Raw genomic sequence first — 20645 nt, forward strand, 5'->3', positions numbered from 1 at the left:
AATTCAGGTGCTGGACATTCCTGAATATGCGTTGCTTGTCTTCTTCACTTAGGGGCTCGAAACGTTATTTAGAGCATTCAGACGGGGAGCCTACATGTTTTATGAAAACGACTGCTCTACCGTGGCCCCTATTTGTTCTATACTCCTTTTATTCCTTTTCTCCTGGACACCTCCGTGTTTTCCTTCTTGCGATCATTCTGTTGACTCCACTGACCATTTGCCTCAGGTTGCGTCTATCTCCAGTATGTTAGCACCTGGTGGATCTTCGCAAGGATGCATTTCTGTGACGTTTCTCTAGAGCTAAGAAAAAGTCAGGGGTATAATTTCACGCACAAAAGAAAAATACATCCATCAATAGTTTTGTAGTATGTAGTCGTTAACACAGTCATGCATACGCCAAATATAAAACACGCGCAACGTAGGCCTTCAGGATACACTGTGTGGTTAAGCTGTCCCTACCTATTGGTTTTAGGCAACCTGCAATGCCATCAAACACCACACATGAGATTTTCATACTCTCTCAGTCGCTACGCAGATACCGTTAGTCCTACAGAAGAAATGAATTGGACCTTTTTATAGGAAATTTAATGTACTTAAATTCTGTAACTGGGGTACATTTTCGGTAGAGGCCATAGATTTATTCAAGAAAAACGTACGAATAACCGTCAAACGCGTTTTACGTGAATAGCTCGAAAACCGTGGTCTCGAGTGAAAAGGAATCTCAGTACAGAATTTAACAATATTAACTTTCCTACAGGAAGATCCCGTTCATTTTTTTCTGTAGGACTAATAGTTCGCATGTAACAACCTAGAGAATATAAAACTCTCACACGTGGTTTTTGGAGGCGTTGAGGTTGCAGCTGGCTCACCATGTTTGATGTGCATAAGCACATAAATACATAACTGACTTTTGTCCGTATGGTTTGCAAGATATGGATGCATTTGTAGATCATGCTGTACAAGAAACCAACGCAAGCACCTTTCTACAGTATGTCTGCAATGTCAGGACAGGCGCTTAAGATGCCTGCCATCACACTCTCACGTAAACGCAAGTAATGTATGGCAAACGACGCAACACGACGTTGTTTACTTGTTAAACGAAGTATGATCAGTAACACGTATTGAGACGCATTTCCGTTCAGAAACAAGTGCAGAATATTTAGTGGAGCTATATCATCCTAGGATTCCTATAGCTTGTTCCTAGAAAGCACGAACACCGCACATGTTACGACTAGGGATGCAAACAATACATCAATGTGAACATATGTGCGTTTGTCATCGATGTTTCGAATTAGAAAATAATCGATGTTATTTTGAACCATGTTTCATATCGATGTTTCCTTTTCACATATTAAACATTGCTCTCTTTGTCAGTTGCTACTCACAGTAAAAGTTTGCTTGATTCCTAGCTGTTTCTATACTTTTTGTGAAACTGGTGACCTACAAAAGGGGGTACGCGTGCGATAAATAAATTTATTAACAGTAACTTGAAATATTACCACGAATAGCTACTTAGTTACGCAAGTCAACAAATTCAGTAAGAAATCAGATTCTTGTAAGTCAGAAAAAGAATACAAGACTTTTGATATATAGAACTGTTGTAAAGTTCAACAGATAGTAACACAAAGTTTGGCCGTCGCCATGTACTGCTACAATGGACACCGACATTGAAATGTTTATCGGTTCAGCCGTTATTCCGATCACTCTGAATCCTATTGAAACGTTTTAAGACACGAAGTCTGTGTTCCCGGAGCTGTAAAGTACACCATGAAATATTTACCATTTGTACCAAGGTCGATTCCAAACGAACGACTATTCCAAAAGTGGTGCGACAAATAACAACGAAATTTTTTGACAGCAAAACGGATTTTAGAACTTTTTTTAAATTTAGTTTCTAAACGGTAAAACACAGCCTTGATTACTAAAGACAGAAAATAATTTTGTTACTAATTACAGCCATTTGTTATTACGTATGTACTTATTTTGGGACCTTAATTTGAGAAATCATCGACGTTTCGATGCACCGATACTTTTATGCTACGTTCATTTTCATCGATGCAATTTTCGGAACGTCCATATATCGATACGTGGGTGGTTTGCATAACGTTACGATTAAAGGCAGCCACTTTTGTTGCACATCCTGTCAAAGTGACCAGTAGCCAACATCTGAATCTCAGGATAGAGCTGCTATCGGTTGGATTATCGTGAAACTTTCAACCAATTGGGCGAAAGCACTTCACTTACTATTTTCTGCGTGGAACATCCCACTGTGTGTTGCTTATCATTGTTTACAGTCAAGGTCTTCAATTGAAGAAATACGTTTCATCTTTGGGATCGAATTTTTCACGACTGCTGTCCGTGTCTTAAATATTCTCGGTTTACTTGCCGCTTCAGAACTGAATAAAAGCTTGATCGTTCGGGTAAATATTCCAACGCCTTCGTTAGAAACAACTGACTATCGTGGTTGCTGCTGCGGTGACGATTAATAACCCACAGACGTCATATGTTTTGTCGGCGTACGTTATTCGTTACGTCTTACGGCCAAAGATTGTACCCATATCTGAACTGGTGGTGTCACCGCTCTGGTAGCGAATTTCTCTGCGACTTCTCATTACGAGAATTCATCGCCCCATTCGGCTTATAGCCACTATTCCGGCTGAAGTGATGATAATATTTAACTAATGAATCGAAGTATTCAGAAGCGCGGGACAAGATTTTAATTTCTCCAAACATTGTTCTGTATTTATTTACCTTGCTGTGCTCAGCAACTGCTGATTTCTCGACTTATCGATTTGTAATGTATGTTAGTACCGATTTAGTTGGCTCCTCAGTGACATGGAGTATTATAAATTTCTGAGATAGAAACTGTGTCCTCAATGGGGTACAGAATCTCTTTCATCTTTTGGGGCAGTCGGAAAATAGGCCTTACGCCTCTTCTTTACAAGATCCCAACTGCTTTGCTAGATACAGTACTGCAGAAAGGGGAAAGCGCAGTAGGTGGTTCGTATGCCATTTTCAACATTTTCAAGTTTTCGTAAGAGTTGCGTGCCTTCTTGTCACTCACAAACAAACCTCTAGGCATACTTCACTCACTGTGCCTTCTTTTAGAGACAAACAAAGCTTTCGTAGGTAATTAGTTTCTATCAGCTACGGTTTGTATTTCTCCAGCGCCAGAGACATTTTTAATTAATTGTACTGTCCATACTCTGGCGTTAGATTACCTTCTTTATACTGGAATCCATTACAATTACCCCAGTGTAAGAATTACCTATTACCGAATCCATAAAGTAAGGCATAACAGATGAAACATTTCGATCACCAGAGGTAAATCTGTACTTCTGAATAATTGAAGCTAAAATAAGAGATAATAATCCAAAAGGAAGGGCATGTTCCACAAATAATTAGATTTTTTTCTACAAAAAAATAATGTTGTAATCAGGCATCTCTGTGTTTCGTATTTCGAGTATGACGATATCGCAGTTCGAGACGGTTTTTATAGCTTTACTATAACAGTAGCACTCCTGTTGGGAAGTCCTCTCCCAACAAACAAATATCCTCTTCTTCAAAGGACGTACCACTGTTTAGAAAGTCAGACACATACGTTTTCTTCTTAGACAGATTACAGTATGTTTCTACTGGGATTTCCTGTACAGGGAACAATGTATTGATAAGACAAAAGAATTTTACACAAAATACCAAAGTAGTTTTGCACTCACCTATTTAGTGTCCGCGAAAACTGTGATAGAGTTAAGAACTAAATACATAACTACAGTTCTGCTTTAACGTAGAGTTAAGATAAGCGGCTATCTAACTATGGCTCTCGAAAAACCATATTCTGTATGCTTACAGCGCGACAATCACTTAATATTGTGCTTTAATCTCGTATTTTTTAGATGAATAGTTATTCATTTAGAAAGAAATTCTTAACTTGTATTTTAAAGTTCACATTTGCCCAAGAAGTGAAATATTTTAAGCTTTTTGATCCTCTGTACTTGCTTCCGAAATTTCTTAAGATTGTGTGGTAATTAGAGCGTGAAAGATAAAAAGTACTTTTGACTCACGATTTACGTAACGTTGGGATATTTGCCTTTGTCTTTTTGAAGCTGTATCAAGAACGAATACAGGATAAGAATACTAGCAAAGATTGGATGAAGTCAAAGCATATCAGAAGTTGCCTTAAATTTTAAAATATTTTAGAGACACGTTTGTACAACACCTTTAATTGTGATAGTCTTTCGAGAAAGATTATTTACAAGATTTTTAAAGCAATGTTTTGACTTTGTTGCCAGTGGTACGTCTAGAGAACACAAAATTGGAGACGAATAAAGTTGATTTATGTCACAGAAATGAGTTTCTAGTATGACACATATGTTGTACCACTACTGCCTTGCCTTGTATATTTTAATTGAATTCAGTCTTTGCTCGAAAGCTGTACTGTCTTGTTCTACTTTATGAGCAAACTATTTGTGTACATATATCTAACGACTAAGTCTTTTCCTATCTGTGGACAAACAAAAGAAATTGAGCATTCTGTAAGAAAATCCATTACCCGATAGTATGTTTATAGTGATATGTTTTTTCTATGCAAAACATTATTGTAAACTAGTGTAAGACATTGTTGAAAGCTTTTATAGCGCTCATATCTAACGAGCAAAGTATTTTTATTAACTTACAACGTCGCATTATTTGGAAAGCTGTTCCAACTATGAACTCTTCACAAGAGCCCCACCTGTAGATAGAGTAGTCTTTGTTCAGTTCAAAAGTGTAACAATCATGTAATATCGTGCTGTACAGGCAACGATGCTTTACAGGAGTGTAATAGAAGACGAGAAAGACAATGTATATGGCTCCATTTAAGATACATATGTAACTAGTACATAGGAACAAAGTACCTTTATGTAAAAGGACGCGAATAGCGCAAAGTGTTAATCGATACATATCATTAATCTATCAGGCCTATTTCTCACTAGCTCATTTTCTACTGAAAAAGAGTATTAATACTGTAATTATTGTTAATAGAAGTGTAAGTAATGAATTGTAGGGTGTGATGTCTTTGTGTACGTCATTGGCTCCACAGCAGCTGTTTTCACACAGATGAAAAACGGTTTATAAATATATAATGTATTAGCTGATCCAGATTTAGAATAATCGTAGCAATGAAACGAACAATACTAATGTAAGTTACCTACATAGAAGCACTAAACAGTATTATTTTCCGCAATAGAATGAAGCTTCGGCTGTTATAATAGTACCATGCTGAGCAGAAATGTGAAGCAGATGAATACAAAATGCTGCAAGCTGAAAGTTTAGTTTTTTCTCTTGTTTCTTGATTGGAACGTAGAAGGACTCGTTTTGTAATATTTAGAAAATGTATAAACTAAGAAAATTTTTTCATTTTATTTGGTAAATGATATTTGAAATTAGGTTCAGTTACACAATGATAAATTGTGAAACGGTTGAGGGTAATATTGCTGAGTTCATTTCATTAGTGAAAACGAAACATGAAAAACAATAATTAAATATTGTTAAAAACTTCAGGGTTTCGTCGTGAGTCTGAAACCTATGTGTGCTACCATTAAATGAATGTATGGTTAAGTTGTACCAGATTTCTTACAAAGTTCTTTTTAATGTGTGTTTCAGCATCCCGTATTAGTAATATTATTATTCGGCCATATTGAGTTAGTACCGAGGATGTTAGTACTGAAACTTTTTAGTATAAAATATGAAATAATCTAAAGAAAATAATGGTTGGGGTTAATTACCTAAGAATCATAGGAACGGTGGTATTTCGGCTCATACAGTCCGATGCCTCCGGTACGTAGACAGAGTCGCAGTTGCGATTATACGCCTTGTCTGGTAGATGTTCTCGTAGTACCTGCAGTTCGAGTAGTTCGTAACGTAAGGTTGTAGGTGTGTAGGCCTAACGTAAGAATCGTTTCCTGTTACTAACAATTAAACATATCAAGTGGAACACGTGGGTCCACATGTCTATTAGCCTACATGGCAGCTTCTTGTAAAGTCGCTATCAACTGTATTTTTGTTCAATTTTTTACTAGAGATGTCACTGCTTATTTTAAGAAAATTTCTATGATTGATGGATTGTTAAAATGTGTAAGCAATGTAAAAACGTTACAAATAAAGGTTTCTACCGTTACTGTGTCCCGTTTCATTTAATTAATGGTAAAAAAATCTAGTAATTTATCTCTGACAAATGAGTAAAAACACTTCTTTATCTTCACCACAATCTGTTTTGTCAAAACTGAATATCTTTTTTGATGTACACAAACAAAATGCAGCGTATTTTCTTAGTACTCTTAAAAAAAAGTAACAAGTCATTGCCGTCTTTTTGCGAAATGCAAGTTAAACTGTTATATGAGAATAAAAAAGAAAAATGTTACGGAATCGAAAAATCACTAACGTAACTGCCGAATGCCAGTGAACACACAGAATTTGCGAGAATGAGATTTTCACTCTTGTCGTGAAGTGTGCGCTAATATGAAACTTCCTGGCAGAGCTAAAGAGCACTTGCCCTCGAAAGAGAAAGGTCTCGAGTTCGCGTATCGGTGCGGCACACAGTTTTAATCTGCCAGGAACTTTCACACAGAATATGTTTAATCTTCATCACAACCCACAAACAGTTGCTCTACTGATACTGTAAGGTGACGATATGTGCAGGCGTGACCGATGTCACCTTACATTGTGACAGACAACTGGATCAGAGAACTGCAAAAGTGCTCATGTCCCAGAAAGTAAATTTTTCAAGTAACACAAAAAACTATTTTACTACACAGCGAATTTGAGCACGTTGCCATGTAGTAATCTGCCCTAGGGTGAAACAACATACACCATTACAACATACTCTAGCCATCGATTATGGTAAGTAATCGAGTTTGAGTGTGCTGGAGATGACCCCTTTTCGATCCTGTTGATGATGATGATGAAGCAACTAGCAGCAGAAGGATATTGTGTTACGCAAGTTCATATTATTCATATTCATTGTAGCAAGAAAAGGAATGTGTATGAGCATACTGGTTTGTTCATAATGTAGCCAAAATACAACGACAAGTAAAACACAGCAAAGCAGACAGTGCTCCATTTTTATCTTGTACATCCCTCGCTGGTCACTGGCAGATATTGCTAGAAAATGGTTTGATCTCGTCAGGTACGTATTGTAGAATTTTCTTTACTTCGTCTAATTTCTTCTTCTTTTTTTACTGGAACAGGTCCACTATCCAACTGTTTATATTCACATGGTCCGTTCTCTAACTCGATACCATACGAACGAGCACTTCTGTTGATCAGTCCTGATATACCAAAAGATGCGTACAGACATAAAGATCAGTTATCTCCGGTAAACGTAATCTGAAAAAAGTGGATATGAACCCTTTTGTAACTCTTCGATTAAATTAAACTTTGTATATGTGAAGTCCAACTTAAATCTGAGTTTAAACCCCAGAGTATGTGGCTGCCTGATTGGAAGAAAGCACCACCCAGAAACTGAAATTAATGAAAGAGTACTGCGATCGTTGGCAAATCAGGTAGTAAGTGGAAGTCATCGCACATGATTTGGGTTGCTGCCTCAGGTGAGTGAAAGGGGAGTGCAGGGCAGTTGGGGGGTGTACCTGGGTAGTCCATGGAGTAGTGTTAAACGTCAAGAGAACACTGGCGAATGATGACGTATTATGTGAAAAAATAGTGAGATAATTAACAGTTTTGAGACAAAATACTGAAGGCGGAAGTTAGCGTTAAATAGTGAACTTAAAGCACTCGAGTAAATTTATACTTAAAGTGCAGCATTGTGAAAAAAATATTGTGCAGAGATAGTGTCAGCGTATGGTAACAGTTTGTACTGTAAAATAAAAATGGAAAATATAAGTGATGTTGCAACGCTAATAACGTTAGGTCTGCCATATATCAGTAAATCATTGGCCTCCAAATTTACTTCAAGAAAGGATCGATGCACTCCATCGAAGCTCAACTCGCAGCATATAAGACGAAGAAAACAACTTGGGAATGCCAGTGTTGTTTGTACGTCACATAATCGCTAAGTAACTTACATTGGAGTCAGATTCCATTCATAAACACGGTCAGATCCATTAATGTGGTCAGATATATAAATTCTGTCGTTTAAGAGACAGGTATACCACACTTGGCTTGCTGTCCCAAAAGAAACCATAATGTATAACGATAATTATACACTGCTGTGACAAAGGCCGTGGGGACACCTCCTAATATCGTGTCGGGCGCCCTTTTCCGCAGCGCTGAGCAGTAACTCGACGTGGTATGGGCTCAACAAGTTACCTGCAGAAATATTGGGCCAGTGCAGGATTTTGTGGAAGAACTGCCCTCTCGATTATGTCCCATAAACGTTCGATGGGTGACCAAATGATTCAGTCCAATTGTCCAGAATGTTCCTCAAACCAGTCGCAAACAATTGTGACGCGGTGACATGGTGCATTGTCATCCATAAAAATTCCATCGTTTGGGAGCATGAAACCACGAATGGCTGCAGATAGTCTCCAAGAGTGGTACAATTTTCGGTAAATGATCGGTTCCGCTGGACCAGATGGCCCAGTCGAGTACAGTCCATGTAAACACAGCTCACGCCGCTGTGGAGCCACCACCAGCTTGTACAGTGCCTTGTTGACAACACGGGACAGCCCCGTAACTTTGTGGGGTCTGCGCTACAGTCGAACCCTAGCAGCCGGCCGGGGTGGCCGACCGGTTCTTGGCACTACAGTCCGGAACCGCGCGACCGCTACGGTCGCAGGTTCGAATCTAGCCTCGGACATGGCTGTGCGTGATGTCCTTAGATTAGTTAGGTTTAAGTAGTTCTAAGTTCTAGGGGACTGATGACCTCAGTAGTTAAGTCCCATAGTGCTCAGGGCCATTTTTTTAACCCTAAGATTCTTTTCAGTCACTAGTCTTCCAACTGGCTTTAGGCGGCCCACCGTGATTCTTCTCCTGTGCCTGCTTCTTCATCTCAGAGTAGCAACATGCTTGGAAAATTATTTGGTAGATATATTCCAATGTCTGAGTTGCTCTACAATTTTTGCTCTCTACAGCTCCCTCTAGTACAGGGCTAAACAACTGGCCGGTTTTTAGCGCGAGTACTCGCGTCTACTCAGGCATGTGCTCGCGAGCTGTTGCAAGGTCGCCGAGTAGGGACGGAGGGGAGGGGAAATGCCCGCGTACGTTTGAATAGGGCCGCTGCGTGCCTATTGAATTCGCGCCGACTGTGTAACGTTTAAAGTACTACTATCAGCTCTAACAGTCACTTCGCTGGTTAAGAATCATGTCAAGTCGCCGTTGTGTAACCCCAACCATGCTTTCGCAGTTCAACCCCCATTGGGAGGAATTTTATCTGTTTACAGAAAAAGATGGTGTTGCAAAATGTTTAGTATTTCACAAAACGCTGAATTCTTTTACGAAATTTAATTTGCAGCGACATTATATGTAGTACCACCCGAAAGACTGCGGACGTGGAAAATGTGATGGACCAGGTCGTGCACAGGAAGTTATTAAACTTAAATGGAAGCTATCCGAAGAAGATCTGGACGACGAAGAAAAATCAACTGAGGCAGCTCTCAGAGTGAGTTACAAAATTACTTTGCTTTTAGCAAAATCCCTGCGCCCCTTCACTGATGGCGATTTAATAAAATAATGTTTGGTAGTTGCAGCGGAACATTTGTGTCCATCTCAAGTTGAACAGTTTCGGATTGTGCCATTATCTAACATGACCATTATGCGTCGTATACAGAGCATGGCAGACGACGTCCAGAGCCTGCTTGCAAATATCTGTAAAGATTTTATGGCGTATTGTCTAGCTCTGGACGAAAGTGTTGATATCACTGGAACAGCGCAGCTTGCCTTATTTATTAGAGATGTTAATACAGATCTTCAGGTGAGAGAGGAGCTCCTCGATGTAGTAGCCATGAAGAACACTACAACCGGAGGTGATATTTTAAGTAGTGTTGAAGAAAGTGTTGAAAATATAGGATTGTCGTGGAATTCTTTAGTTTCAGTGTCTACAGATGGTAGAGGCATACACTAAGCTAATAAAATTATGTGGCACATGTACATTCTCCTTTATTTGTTTCATTTGTCGCGGTAATAATTCGTGAGTGATATCCCTGCAGTTAGCCGCGGATTTACATTGACTGGCGGCAGCTGTTGTGTGCCCCACGTGACTCTCCCCAGTCTCCGCTCTGGTCCGGTAGTGGGGGTAGCGTGCTCGCGCTGCTCCGTGCTCGCGCATTGCTGCTCACAGCTTGCTCCGCGAGCACGTATGTTGTGAAGCCCTGCTCTAGTACCTTGGAAGTTATTCCCTGATGTCTTAACAGGTGTCCTGTCATCCTGTCCTTTCTTCTTGTCACTGTTTTTCACATATTCCTTTTCTCTCATATTCTGCGCACAACCTCCTCATTCCTTACCTTATCAGTCCACCTAATTTTCAACATTCGTCTATAGCACCACTTCTCAAATGCTTCGATACTCTTCTGTTCTGGTTTGGTTAGGGGTGCAATTCGTTACAACAACCGACCTCGCCTCATACGTATTGCGGGCACTTTGAACAGCAGCCGGTACCCTAACTGAGGTTACGGACCCCGAGGTTCTCCCCCTGCTTCAGGCATCTCCACAGGCCACATTTCAACCTGACAACGCCCGGCCACATATTGCACAGGCCTTCTTCGAAGTGCAACGGGTGCCATTGCTTCCCTAGCCACGTTCGCCAGACAGGTCGCCCATCGGACATGTCTGGGATATGGTTGGTCGGCACCTGGGGCGTCACGATCCTCCAGTAACTGCACGAATCTGTGGGCTCGGATACAAACTGCGTGGAGGGAAATCCCTCAGGAGGGGTATTCAGAACCTTACTGATTCAGTGCCACGGCGAAGAGCAGCTCTAAGTGCAGCGCATGGTGGACACACAACGTACTGAATAGTAGGGCTCACAGGACATGTACAGATTTAAAAAGGTTATCATTTTTTACTTTTCATGTACCTAACCTGTGGTATTAAATTAATTGAATTCATGCGTTTCCTTCTTGGTGTTGCAATTTCCCAAACGGTAGTGTATGTGCACGCGACATTAACACATGAACGGCAAACTACACTACTGGCCATTAAAATTGCAACACCAAGAAGAAATGCAGATGATAAACGGGTATTCATTTGACAAATATATTATACTCGAACTGACATGTGATTACATTTTCACGCAGTTTGGGTGCATAGATCCTGAGAAATCAGAACCCAGAACTCTGGACGTAATAAGTCTGGATGATTGACTGATCTGCCCTTCTAACACTAACCAAAACAGCCTTGCTGTGCTGGTACTGCAAACGGTTGAAAGCAAGGGGAAACTACAGCCGTAATTTCTCCCGAGGGCATGCAGCTTTACTGTGTAGAAAGGAGAAAATATAAAAATGCAGTAAATGAAGCAGGCAAAAATGAATACAAACGTCTCAAAAATGAGATCGACAGGAAGTGCAAAATGGCTAAGGAGGGATGGCTAGAGGACAAATGTAAGGATGTAGAGGCTTATCTCACTAGGGGTAAGATAGATACTGTCTACAAGAAAATTAAAGAGACCTTTGGAGAAAAGAGAGCCACTTGTATGAATATCAAGAGCTCGGATGGAAACGCAGTTCTAAGCAAAGAAGGGAAAGCAGAAAGGTGGAAGGAGTATATAGAGGGTCTATACAAGGGCGGTGTACTTGAGGACAATATTATGGAAATGTAGGAGGATGTAGACGAAGATGAAATGGGAGATATGATACTGCGTGAAGAGGTTGACAGAGCACTGAAAGACCTGAGTCGAAACAAGGCCCCGGGAGTAGACAACATCCCATTAGAACTAAGTCTTGGGAGCCAGCACTGACAAAACTCTACTTTCTGGTGAGCAAGATATATGAGACAGGCGAAATACCCTCAGACTTCAAAAAGAATATAATAATTCCAATCCCAAAGAAAGCAGGTGTTGACAGATGTGAAAATTACCGAACTATCAGTTTAATGAGTCACGGCTGCAAAATACTATTGCGAATTCTTTACAGACGAGTAGAAAAACTAGTAGAAGCCGACCTAGGGGAAGATCAGTTTGGATTCCGTAGAAATATTGGGACACGTGAGGCAATACTGACCCTACGACGTATCTTAGAAGCTAGATTAAGGAAAGGCAAACCTACGTTTCTAGCATTTGTAGACTTAGAGAAAGCTTTTGACAATGTTGACTGGAATACTCTCTTTCAAATTCTGAAGGTAGCAGGGGTGAAATAAAGGGAGCGCGAAAGGCTATTTACAATTTGTATAGAAACCAAATGGCAGTTATAAGTGTTGTGGGGCATGAAAGGGAAGCAGTTATTGGGAAGGGAGTGAGACAGGGTTGTAGCCTCTCGCCGATGTTATTCAATCTGTATATTGAGCAAGCAGTGAAGGAAACAAAAGAAAAATTCGGAATAGGGATTAAAATCCATGGGGAAGAAATAAAAACTGTCAGAGACAGCAAAGGACTTGGAACAGAAGTTGAATGGAATGGATAGTGTCTTGAAAGGAGGATATAAGATGAACATCAACAAAAGCGAAACAAGGATAACAGAATGTAGTCGAATTAAGTCGTGTGATGCTGAGGGTATTAGATTAGGAAATGAGACACTTAAAGTAGTAAAGGAGTTTTGCTATTTGGGGAGCAAAATAACTGATGATGGTCGAAGTAGAGAGGATATAAAATGTAGACTGACAATGGCATGGAAAGCGTTTATGAAGAAGAGAAATTTGTTAACATCGAGTATAGATTTGTCAGGAGGCCATTTTTGAAAGTATTTGTATGGAGTGTAGCAATGTATGGAAGTGAAACATGGACGATAAATAGTTTAGACAAGGAGAGGTTAGAAGCCTTCGAAATGTGGTGCTACAGAAGAATGCTGACGATTAGATGGGTAGATCACATAACTAATGAGGAGGTGTTGAATAGGATTGAGGAGAAGAGAAGTTTGTGGCACAACTTGACTAGAAAAAGGGAGCGGTTGGTAGGACATGTTCTGAGGCATCAAGGGATCACAAATTTAGTATTGGAGGTCAGCGTGGACGGTAAAAATCGTAGAGGGAGACCAAGAGATGAATACACCAAGCAGATTCAGAAGGATGTAGGCTGCAGTAGGTACTGGGAGATGAAGAGGCTTGCACAGGATAGAGTAGCATGGAGAGCTGCATCAGACCAGTCTCTGCACTGAAGACCACAACAACAAGCCTGGGCATTGACTCAAACAGAGCTTGGATGGTGTGTACAGGTACAGCTGCCCATGCAGCTTCAACACGATACCACATCAAGAGTAGTGACTGGCGTATTGTGACGAGACAGTTGCTCGGCCACCATTGAACAGACGTTTTCACTTGGTGAGAGATCTGTGCTGGCCAGTGCATCAGTCCAACATTTTCTGTATCCAGAAAGGCCCGTACAAGACCTGCAACATGCGGTCGTGCATTATCCTGCTGAAACGTAGGGTTTCGCAGGGATTGAATGAAGGGTAGAGCCACGGGTCATAACACATCTGAAATGTAACGTCCACTGTTCAAAGTGCCGTCAATGTGAACAAGAGGTGACCGAGACGTGTAACCTATGGCGCCCCATTCCATCACGCCGGGTCATACGCCAGTATGGCGATGAGGAATACACGCTTCCAATGTGCGTTCACCGCGATGTCGCCAGACACGGATGCGACCATCATAATGCTGTAAACAGAACCTGGATTCATCCGAAAAAATGACGTTTTGCCATTCGTGCACCCCGGTTCGTCGTCAAGTAGACCATCGCAGGCGCTCCTGTCTGTGATGCAGCGTCAAGGGTAACCGCAGCCACAGTCTCCGAGCTGATAGTCCATGCTGCTGCAAACGTCGTCGAACTGTTCGTGCAGATGGTTGTTGTCTTGCAAATGTCCCCATCTGTTGACTCAGGCATCAAGACGTGGCTGCACGATCCGTTACAGCCATGCGGATATGATGCCTGTCATCTCGACTGCTGGTGATGCGAGGCCGTTGGGATCGAGCACGGCGTACCGTATTACCCTCCTGAACCCACCGATTCCATATTCTGCTAACAGTCATTGGATCTCGACCAACGCGAGCAGCAATGTCGCGATACGATAAACCGCAGTCGCGATAGGCCACAATCCAACCTTTATCAAAGTCGGAAACGTGATGGTACGCATTTCTCCTCCACCTTACACGAGGCATCACAACAACGTTTCACCAGGCAACGCCGTCCAATTGCTGTTTGTGTATGAGAAATCGGTTGGAAACATTCCTCATGTCAGCACGTTGTAGGTGTCGCCACCGGCACCAAGCTTGTGTGAATGCTCTGAAAATCTAATCATTTGCATATCACAGCATCGTCTTCCTGTTGGTTAAATTTCGCGTCTGCAGCACGTCATCTTCGTGGTGTAGCAATTTTAATGGCCAGTAGTGTAGCTTCACTGCTTCCGAGACCTGCATCTACATCTACATAGATGCTCTGAGAATCACACTGACAGAGGGTTCATCGAAACGGCTTCACAATAATTCATTGTTATTCCACTCTCGAACACCTATATCTTCCCTTGTGAGCTCTGATTTCCCTTATTTAATTTGATGATCGTTTCTGCGAGGAAGTTGATGATCGGAACGTCGTGAGAATATACCCCCGCAACGAGAAACGCCTTTGTTTCAATGACGCTCCCCCCAAATCCTGACTCACCTTCGTGACTCTCTCTTCCCCATTTCTCGGTAATAGAAAACGTGCTGCCCTTCTTTGAACTTTCTCGATGTACCCCGTTAATCCTATCTGGTAAGGACACCAAACCACGCAGCAGCCCGCCAAAAGACGACGGGCAAGAGTAGTGTAGGCCGTCTCTCTACTAGATCTGCGTGTTCTTCCTATAAATCGCAGTCTTCGGTTTGCCTTCCCCACAACATTTTCTGTGTTTTCTTTCCAGTTTAAGTTGTTCTTAATTTTAATTCCTAGGTATTTAGGTGAATTTATAGCCTTTAGATTTGATTCTGTCGCGCGGGATAGCCGTGCGGTCTGGGCGCCTTGCCACGGTTCACGCGGCTTCCCCCCGTCGGAGGTTCGAGTCCTCCCTCGGGCATGGGTGTGTGTGTTGTGCTTGGCGTAAGTTAATTTAAGCAGTGTGTAAGTAGGGACCGATGACCTCAGCAGTTTGGTTCCATAAGACCTTGCCATAAATTTCCAAAATTTGATTGATTCATGGTGTAAGCGAAGTGTAACTGATTCCCTATAACAGTCAGTTTCCATTATTTAGGGTCAACTGCCAATTTCTGTGCCATACACAGATCTTCCTAAATAGTTTGGAAATTGTTTTGATCTCCCTACCTTGGCGAACGCCAGATATCACTTCTGTTTTACTCGATGACTTTCTATCAGTTATTATAAACTGTGACTTCTCCGACAGGCAGTCACGAATCCAGTCACACAACTGTGACTCAACTCATACGATGCTCCATAGCGTCCTAACCACCTGTCTTTCGTCAAAGCCGCTTACGCCAGCGGATTCCCCCGTTTGTGTCCCGTATCGTCGCAACAATGACTCCCCGTTCGTCTCAGCCTGGTTTACCTTCTTTCCCTACCGCGTCACTAGTCCGCATCGACACGAGACGGTATTTAATTGCTCCGATGGCAGACATAATGCTTTGACTGATAGGTGTGCAATTCTAAATCCGAGGTATTCATTTTTAAATGCTAATTGCAACTAGCGATCGTTTTGGAACACACGCTGATAATACCCTGCGAGCTCTGCCTGTAAGTAGTTCCTTTGCTTTTCGTTTCCATCCATTTTGGCATTATCACACAAGCAACGAAAAATAAAATACATACAGTTGTCTTTATATTAATTAATATTTGCTTAACTACACCCTCACTCCTTTTTATGTGCGAGAAGAAAACATACCGTCGCCTTCTCCGGAAAATGAACGTAGTTCTATCAGTTGAAAACCTCGAAAAAAGTGACACGCTGCACTCTCCTTCTAGCAAACCACATTCTCTGCTCTTGCTCTTTGTCTGTTATCCTTTCAGTTTTCAGTACGGCGAATTTATCATATTATCGTACACTGGCTGGTATTTTCCCTTTAACATTTCCTCTATTCGCAGTTCCCTTTCAACTTCCTTACATTCTGGTTTCATCAAATGCCACATCGGGTTTCTTTCCATGTTCTAGATAGACAAGCGACGTGTCTTCCCCCATTCGTCATTATTTTGTCTCCGCAAGTCACATCTACTTTCCTCCAGATCCACGTCTCAAAAGATTATAAATGCTGCTCCTGCCGCTGTACACTCATAAAACCACAACGCACATGAAATAATTAACTAACTTTTATGGAATTGTTTATCAAGTCTCTTCATAAAATTATCTTTGCGATCTCCATTTTTTTTACTTATTCTTCACAACTTATGTCACTTGTTGTTCCACATTCAAAATACATGTAACTATCCTGTTTCTCCTACATTTGTTCTCCATTTCTCACACTCCTACTCGCTCTTAATAGAAAATTATCAGTCTTTTTTTTTAAATATGTAATCTTTTTATTTGTTATTCCCTGATGTTGTTCGATTCCTTCCTAATTTCACTTATGGTCTTCTCATTTTAATTAATAGTATCACATCATGTATGAAAACTTTTGTAAATGAAATGGTTGCATTTTCATATCTGCACTGCCTGAGAAAGAAAGCAAATCATATGTGAACCATCAGCTGTTTTTATTTTACGTTGAAACATGTAGCGATTTTGGTCTCGGACCACCTTCACCGATGAAGGGTTTAAATGGTTTAAGCCACCTTATTCCATTAGTCATTACTTGAAATGTGTACTGGTAGTGCATGCAATGAATGCAAATATATGACACAGGACTTCAAAACCAAACATACAGATACTAAATGTCTCTACCATCCTCTCCCACCCCTCTCCGCTGCTGCGACTGTATTCCCACGTCCCACCTGCTCTCCATCTCTCCTTACCCTCTCCCAAGGTGGCTTCCACCAACTCCCCCTCCATGATGATGCCCTCATCCCCTCCATCTACCCCTCCTATCAACTTTGATCCTCCCCTCCCACATCCTGTGTTTTTTCCTTAGGGCGCCCTTTCTCCCTTCTCTCCCTCCTCCTTTCCTCCCCCCGGGCTTCCCCTACCCCCGTACCCCCGTACCATCTTCCCCCCCCCCCATCTCCTCTGCCACTAGCATCTACACTCTCCCCTCTCCCTCCTCCCCCACCTTTTCCCCTTTTGGCAGGTCCCCAGACTCGCAAACGTCACGTGAACATTCGCGCGCCAGAGATCATCACCGTCGGTTCTGTGTGTGTGCCGTCATGTTTGTGCTTCAGGGTTTTCACCGCACCAGGCTCCATCGTTCACGTGTGTTCTCTCAGTCGTCAGTGTTGGTGTACAGTGCTGACCGTTTTCTATCTTTTACTCCAACTGTGAACGGCTCCGTGTTTTTTAATTAGTGTGTCTCCTGTTTTTTGTTCATCGTTATGTTATGTTTTTCTGTGTCTTCATTGTTTCTCTTTGTACTGACTGTGGCTGAAGAGCGGCGTAATATTGCCACTGCCAGCCCACCTTTTGTATAAGGTGTCAAAATCACAATAAAGTAAAAAAAAAAAAACTCAGCCAGCCAGTCTAATATTGCGTGCGTCTCTGGACATATCGCCTCACCTTAGACAGCGTATTTACTTCTTTTTTTGTGTACGAGTGGACGTGGTTTCTTGTGATTGTTGTTTGGATCTTCTTGTTGTTCGTGAGGTCCTTCGTTGTTCGTGTCCGTCCTCTCCCGTTTGTGTTGTTGTTCACGGGCCGCTCCATGGGTCCCGCCGCACTTTCCGTCACGTCAATCCCGTGACCGTTCGGGTCGCAGTTACAACAATTGATATGTTTGCCTTTGAAGTCCTGCGTCACATTTACATTCATGGCATGCACTACACAGTTTAAGCAATGACTAATGGAATGAGGTGGCTTAAACCATTTAAACCCTTCATCCGTGAAGGTGGTCCAAGACTGAAACCGGTAGATGTTTGGACGTGAAATAAAAGCAGCTGATGGTTCAAATATGCAATTTATATATTACTTGATGCTGTTGACAGTAACCTCCCAAAACTGTTTAGGAAGCGAAGCACAGAGAAGCCATGGTCCTATGTCAACGTAACTTCACACAAATACACACCATCACTGGATATGTAAATGATTAGAGCTGAAATTCTCTGTGATATTTACAACGTCCACCAGACTGCATTAACACAATGATCAGACATTATGACCACTGCCCACTGCGACGTTGGATGCTGCCTGGTAGCGTTGCGAACAAGTGATGTGGTAACGAAAGTATGTAAGCGGAGCAGACACGGACGGAGGATCACCACAGCAAAGGCGTGGGCTGCAAAAGGGGGAATCCACTGAGATAAGTGGCAGTTTTAAAGGGCAGTTCATTATACGCAGAGCCTGTGAACGAGTATCTCGAAAGCCGGCCGGAGTGGCCGAGCAGTTCTTGGCGCTTCAGTGTGGGACCGCGCGACCGCTACAGTCGCAGGTTCGAATCCTGCCTCGGGCATAGATGCGTGTGATGTCCTTACGTTAGTTAGCTTTTAGTAGTTGTAAGTTCTAGGGGACTGATGACCTCAGAAGTTAAGTCCCATAGTGCTCAGAGCCATTTTTTTGAGTATCTCGAAAACAGCGAAGCAGGTCGAATGTTCACGTGCTACTGTCGTGAGTATCTAAGGAAAGAGGTAGAAGGACAGTGGAACTACCACTGGTAGGACTTCTACAACTCTTCACAGAACTCGGCGTTCAGTGGCTTGTCTGCTCTGTAAAGTAGGGCGATCTGCGGCATCTCTGCCGAGAGAGCGCAATGCTGGTGCACGCACAAGTGTTTCGTCGCACATTGTTGAACATGGATTTCCGCAGCAGACCACCCCTACAAGTTCACATGTTGATCCGACGACATCGTCACTTAACATTGCAGTGGACTCGACCAACGACCACTGGCAACGTGTCAGCTCTTCGGATGAATCACATTTTTCCTACACTAGGTCGACGGTCGCCTCCACAAACGCCGCCATCGAGGTGAACGGCGGCTCGAAACTTGCAGCGCCCCACGGACGCAGGCTGATGGGAGCAGCATTGCGCTGTGAGAGACATTCGCCTGCGCTCGCACGGGACCTGTGGTAGTAACCGAAGACACGCTGACAGCTGCGATGTCTTCCCCTGCGATGTGGTCATTCGGCAGTAGAATTGTCCGTGTCTCGGAGCCAGAACCGTGCCACAGTGGTTTGAGGAACATTCTAATGTACTCACGTTGATGTCTCGGCGACCGATGGAAACGTATGGAATCCATCCGCACCGGGCGTCATCACCGATTATGCAAATCAGGAGCGCGTTATTTACGTGACCTGTGCGTAGACATCTAGCTACATGCATCCACTAACCTACCAACAAGCTACCGGATTCCAGACATGCAGCATCAGTGATGCATCTCATTGCAAAGACAGACAGACGAGCTACTAAACAGCTGGTCATAATGTTTTGGGTCATCAGCGAATTATCCGTGTTTAGTATTCTTACCAAGCCTTGAACGGTATATATATGAGTTATGTGCTACGAATGACACGGAGATAACATGTACTCGTGCGTGATAGCGTTATCAGCACCTGACACAAGGTGCCTCATTGTTGGTTTCCATTTGGCCAGATAGTCGAATCGCGCAGTATCCAGTTTTGTGAGGCATTCTCATATAACAGTGGCCGGGTGCTGCACTGCATGAGACTGTGAACACAACCGTAAATGTAGTCGAGGTTCTGACTGACCATGTCTGACCAGCGCGGAGGTGGATCGCCGTATCGAGCACGAAGGACATTCTACATCTACATCTACATCCATACTCCGCAAGCCACCTGACGGTGTGTGGCGGAGGGTACCTTCAGTACCTCTATCGGTTCTCCCTTCTATTCCAGTCTCGTATTGTTCGTGAAAAGACGGATTGTCGGTATGCCTCTGTGTGGGCTCTAATCTCTCTGATTTTATCCTCATGGTCTCTTCGCGAGATATACGTAGGAGGGAGCAATATACTACTTGACTCTTCGGTGAAGGTATGTTCTCGAAACTTTGACAAAAGCCCGTACCGAGCTACTGAGCGTCTCTCCTGGAGAGTCTTCCACTGGAGTTTATCTATCATCTCCGTAACGCTTTCGCGATTACTAAATGATCCTGTAACGAAGCGCGCTGCTCTCCGTTGGATCTTCTCTATGTCTTGTATCAACCCTATCTGGTACGGATCCCACACTGCCGAGCAGTATTCAAGCAGTGGGCGAACAAGCATACTGTAACCTACTTCCTTTGTTTTCGGATTGCATTTCCTTAGGATTCTTCCAATGAATCTCAGTCTGGCATCTGCTTTACCGACGATCAACATTATATGATCATTCCATTTTAAATCACTCCTAATACGTACTCCCAGATAATTTATGGTATTAACTGCTTCTAGTTGCTGACCTGCTATTTTGTAGCTAAATGATAAAGGATCTATCTTTCTGTGTATTCGCAGCACATTACACTTGTCTACATTGAGATTCAATTGCCATTCCCTGCACCATGCGTCAATTCGCTGCA

Source organism: Schistocerca cancellata, chromosome 12, assembly GCF_023864275.1.
Source record: "Schistocerca cancellata isolate TAMUIC-IGC-003103 chromosome 12, iqSchCanc2.1, whole genome shotgun sequence".
In the NCBI taxonomy this organism is placed as follows: Eukaryota; Metazoa; Arthropoda; class Insecta; order Orthoptera; family Acrididae; genus Schistocerca; species Schistocerca cancellata.